Source organism: Carlito syrichta, unplaced genomic scaffold, assembly GCF_000164805.1.
Source record: "Carlito syrichta isolate Samal-C Ts95f unplaced genomic scaffold, Tarsius_syrichta-2.0.1 Scaffold304692, whole genome shotgun sequence".
Classification (NCBI taxonomy): domain Eukaryota; kingdom Metazoa; phylum Chordata; class Mammalia; order Primates; family Tarsiidae; genus Carlito; species Carlito syrichta.
The window spans coordinates 91,421-97,046 of record NW_007248788.1 but is presented as its reverse complement, the minus strand read 5'-3'; the positions used below and the strand labels follow the sequence as shown (position 1 = coordinate 97,046).

Genomic DNA, 5,626 nt, shown 5'->3' with positions numbered 1-5,626 from the left:
TTCATTGATTCTGTTAGTTTAATGACTTAATTCTATTCCTACTGTATTGTTCCTTTTTTCTTTTTTCCTCTTCCTTTTCTTCTCTTTTCTTCTCTCGGTAAACCATATCCGTGTATAGAGGAACAGCACACTAATAAGGAGGTTGGGTAGCTGGTATGTTAGCATCATTATATGTTTTAATTTTGTCTGTATGAGAGATGGTTCTTCTGTAGCTGTGGTCTATTGTTTTTATCTATTTCAGTATAGGCCTCTCTCTCTATTTGTTGACTCACTCATTTGTTTCCCCCCTTACTCCTCTATCTCTCCACCCCCCACTTCAACCCACTGTCTGCTCCATTCTCTTTCCTCTGCTAACCACATTTATTTTAGGGAGTAAACCTACAGACCCACTGCACAGATAGATTCCAAGGCAGTGGGAAGTGGGTTCCAGATTATTCACACACCTGTCAGCGAATGCCAGGACCTGCAGATAGATTTTGAATCACAGTTCCCCCCTTAAGTAAATCACAAAACTGCAAAAAGGACCACCCCCAACCTACAGTGCAACTCCAGAATTGAACAAAGTAAGAGGACATACATAAAGAGTAGGAGATTGAACAAACAGAAGTAGAACCAATCCCTTTACCCCAAAATAACAGAATTAAAGAAGCTGGTGATGTGGAAGGAAGGAAAAAATAGGGAGGGGAAAAAACGCATAAATGAAGAAAAACCAAAAGAAGAATATGGGTCTCACACAGACCCCTGGGAGATCAGACACTGAGAAAACAGATTCTGGAACACAAACAATGAAGAGCCCCCAGAATGACTGGCTACATGCAACAAACCCAGACATCAAGACATTAATGGAGAGAATTTTAAAAATTGAGGAGCCAGGCTCAGTGGGTCAGCCTGTAATCCCACGCCTTTGGGAGGTGTGGATTGCCTGAGCCCATGGGTTCGAGACCCGCCTGGGCAGTGAGACCTCATCTCTACAATAAATCAAAAAATCAGCTGGGCATGGTAGCGCATGCCTGTAATTCCAGCTACTTGGAAGACTGAGGTGGAAGGATCACCGGAGCCCAGTAGGTCGAGGGTGAGGTGGCCAGGAGTGGCCACTGCACTCCAGTCTGGGTGACAGAGTGAGACTCCAACTTAAAAAAAAAAATTGAGGAGAGACAAGAGGAAAATAGGAAGGAGCTGATGTCAGAAATGACAGCAGTAAAGAATACTGTGATGGAAATGAATAACAGACTAATAAGCATGGAAAGCAGAATCTGCCAAGCAGAAGAAAGAATCTCAGAGCTCGAAGATCAAAACACACAACTAACCCAAACTGTCAAAAGCATAGAAAAGAAGCTCAAAAAGACAGAACAAAAACTGCAAGAGATGAATGATCACCTCAAGAGACCAAACCTAAAAGTAATTGGGCTTCCTGATGCAGAGAGAGAAATAGAAGCCACACTGGAACAAACATTTCATGAAATCATTCAAGAAAACTTCCCTCATCTCATCAAGGATGAAAAAATTCAAACACAAGAGATTCAGAGAACCCCTGCAAGACAACAAATGAGAAGACCAACTCCCAGACACATAATAATTCACCTAAACAAAGTAGCTATAAAAGAAAAAATCCTAAAGGCAGTAAGAGAAAAAGGCCAGACTACCTACCAGGGAAAACCAATTAGAATAGAAGCAGATTTATTTGCAGAAACCCTTCAGGCTAGGAGAGCCTGGAGCCCTATCTTCAAAGATCCAAAAGAAAAACAATTTCAACCAAGAATAACCTACCCAGCCAAACTAAGCTTCATTAGTGAGGGAGAATTGAAATCTTTTCCAGACATCCAATCCCTAAGAACCTATGCTGCCACCAGACCACCTCTACAAGAAACACTTAAGAAAGTACTGAACACAGAAGAAAAAGAAAAAAGAACAACATTCTTCACAAGAGTACAGGCAAAAGATTAAAAACCACCTGAACCAACTCCAAAACCCAAAGAAAGACGACAAACAAACAGGAACAACTCTGTAAGAACCTTATGACAGGGATCAACTCTTGCATTTCAATTATTAGCCTAAATGTGAATGAACTAAATGCACCACTGAAAAAACATAGAATGGGAAAATGGATAAAATATCATCAGGCAACAATCTAAGAGACTCACCTCACTAGAAAGGACTCCCACAGACTCAAATTAAGAGGATGGGAAACAAACTTTCAGGCAAATGGAACACAAAAGAAAGGAGGAGTGGCGATCTTAATTTCAGACAAAATACCCTTCAAGCTATTAAAAATAAATAAAGATACAGTAAGCCACTACATAATGATAAAAGGCTCAATCCATCAACAAGAAATATCTATCCTAAACATATATGCACCCAAATAGGTACGCCAAATTTCAAAAAGCAACTTCTTGGAAAACTAAAGAAAGATATTGACTCTAGCACCATCATAACTGGGGACTTTAATACCCCACTCACAACCCTAGACAGATCATCAGGACAAAAAAATCAGCAAGGAGATCCGGAACCTCAATGTGACTTTTTACCAAATGGACTTAATTGATACCTACAGAACACTCCATCCAAAGACCACAAAATACACATTCTACTCATCACCACATGGAACATATTCTAAGATCAACCACATACTCGGCCATAAATCAAACGTAAGCAAATTTAAAAGGACCAAAATTCTACCATGTACCTTCTCAGACCACAGTGGAATAAAAATAAACATTGACACCAACAAAGTCCCCCCCAAACCCACAAAGACATGGACACTAAACAGCATGATGCTAAACACCTGCTGGGTCAATGATGAAATCAAAACAGAGATCAAAAGATACCTGTAAACAAATGAAAATGAAGAAACATCTTGTCAAAATCTCTGGGATGCCCTGAAAGCTGTAGTAAGAGGGGAATTTATATCCCTACAAACACACATGAAGAAAATGGAAGGAACAGAAATTCACAACCTAACAAGTCACCTAAATTAGATGGAAAAGCAAGACCACAAAAACCCTAATTTCAGCAGAAGAATCCAGATCACCAAAATAAAAGCCCAAATCCAGGACATAGAAGACAAAAAGATAATACCAAAAATCAATGAAACAAAAAGCTGGTTCTTCAAAAGGATAAACAAGATCGATGGTCTCCTAGCTAGACTGAACAAGAAAAAACAAGAAAAAAACCAAATAAGCACAATTAGAAACACAAAAGATGAAGTCACATCTGACCCTGAAGAAATACAAAAGATCATTAGAGACTACTACGTACACTTGTATGGAAACAAACTTGAAAACCTTAAGGAAATGGAGGACTTTCTGACATCACACAACCTGCCTAGGTTGGAACAAGAAGAAATTGAGACCCTAAATAGACCAATAAAAATCAAGGAAATTGACTACATAATAAGAAAACTTATTAGAAAAAAAAAAAAACCCTGGTCCAGATGGCTTTCCAGCCGAATTCTACAAGACATTTAAGGAGGAGCTGATACCAATCTTACTGAAGGTATTCCAGGCGATTGATAAAAATGGAACTCTCCCCAAATCATGCTACGAAGCCAACATCACATTGATACCCAAGCCAGGTAAAGATGCAACAAAGAAAGAGAACTACAGGCCAATATCTTTGATGAACATAGATGCTAAAATTCTCAACAAGATCCTAGCAAACCGGATTCAGCAATACGTCTCAAAAATCATCCATCATGACCAAGTAGGCTACATTCCTGGCATGCAAGACTGGTTCAACATTTGTAAAACCGTAATGTAATTAAATACATCAACAGATGTCAAAACAAAAATCACATGATCATATCACTAGATGCAGAAAAAGCTTTTGATAAAATCCAGCACCCCTTCTTGATAAAAACCCTTGAACATCTAGGCATACGAGGTACATACCTCAAAATAGTAAAAGCCATCTACGAGAAACCCACAGCCAGCATATTCCTAAATGGACAAAAATTGGAACCAATTCCCCTGAAAACTGGAACTAGACAAGGATGCCCACTCTCTGCCCTCCTGTTCAATAAGTATTGGAAGTCCTGGCTAAAGCAATCAGAGAAGAGAACGCAATCAGAGGTATTCAAATAGGAGAAGAGGAAGTCAAGTTATCTCTCTATGCAGATGATATGATGGTGTACCTTGAAAACCCAAGAGAATCTGTCAAAGGCCTCCTTACATTGATAAAAGCTTTTGGCAAAGTCTCAGGATACAAAATAAATGCACAAAAGACAATCGCATTTCTCTACACCAATAATAAACAAACAGAAACCCAAATAAAAAACACAATTCCATTCACAAAGCCACAAAAAAAATGAAATACCTTGGCATCTTCCTAACCAGAGACGTGAAAGACCTGCACAATGAAAATTACAAAACACTGCTCAAAGAAATCAAAGGTGACACGAACAAGTGGAAAAATATCCCATGCTCATGGATTGGAAAAATCAATATTGTGAAGATGCCCATCTTACCTAAGGCAATCTACAAATTCAATGCAATACCCATCTAATTACCAGCAACATTCTTCTCAGACCTGGAAAAAGCAACACAGGAATTCATATGGAAACACAAACGTCCAAGAATAGCCAGAACAATCCTCAGCAAAAAAAACAAAGCAGGTGGTATCACATTACCAGACTTCAAACTTTACTATAAAGCTACAATCATCAAAACAGCTTGGTATTGGTACAGGAACAGGCATATAGATCAATGGAATAGAATTGAGATTCCAGAAGCAAAACCTCAATTTCTCAATCAACTCATCTTCGACAAAGCCCCCACCACCTACCACTGGAGAACCTATTCAGTAAATGGTGCTGGAAAAACTGGCTGACCACATGCAGAAGATTGAAACAGGACCCCTATCTATCTCCATGCACAAAAGTTAACTCCAAATGGATCAGAGACCTAAATGTAAAACTTCAAACCATAAGAACCTTAGAAAAGGAAGCAAATACCCTCATGGAAATCGGAACTGGCATCCAATTCCTGAACAAAACCTGAAACCCACAGGTCATAAGAAAGAAGATAGACAAGTGGGACCTTATTAAACTGACAAGCTTCTGCAAAGCCAAAGAAAACATCAAGAGAGCAGGGAGACAGCCTACAGACTGGGAAAAAGTATTTGCCAACTCCAGGTCTGACAAAGGCTTAACATCCTGGATCTACAAGGAACTCAAACGTGCTGAGAAAAAAAAAACAAACAATCCCATTATAAAATGGGCAAAAGATATGAACAGACATTTCACAAAAGAAGACATCCGAGCAGCCAACAAGCACATGAAGAAATGCTCAACCTCACTAATCATCAGGGAGATGCAAATCAAAACCAAACTGAAATACCACCTAACTCCAGTCAGAATGGCAATTATCAACAACTTAAAAAATAACAGCTACTGGAGAGGGTGTGGGAAAAAGGGAACACTTCTACACTGTTGGTGGGTGTGTAAACTAGTACAACCTCTGTGGAAAGCATTGTGGCGATTCCCAAAAGCTCTAAAAATCGACCTTCCATATGACCCTGCAATCCCCCTACTGGGAATATACCCTGAAGACCTCAAATCACTCTATAAAAAAGATACCTGCACACGTATGTTTATCGCAGCATTGTTCACAATAGCAAGAACCTGGAAACG

At 39.3% G+C, this 5,626-nt stretch overlaps 1 pseudogene; it reads left to right on the top strand.

Annotated features, from left to right (window-relative positions):
- The window catches only part of LOC103262996, an 86,060-nt pseudogene that overhangs the window by 60,534 nt on the left and 19,900 nt on the right, over positions 1 to 5,626 (top strand).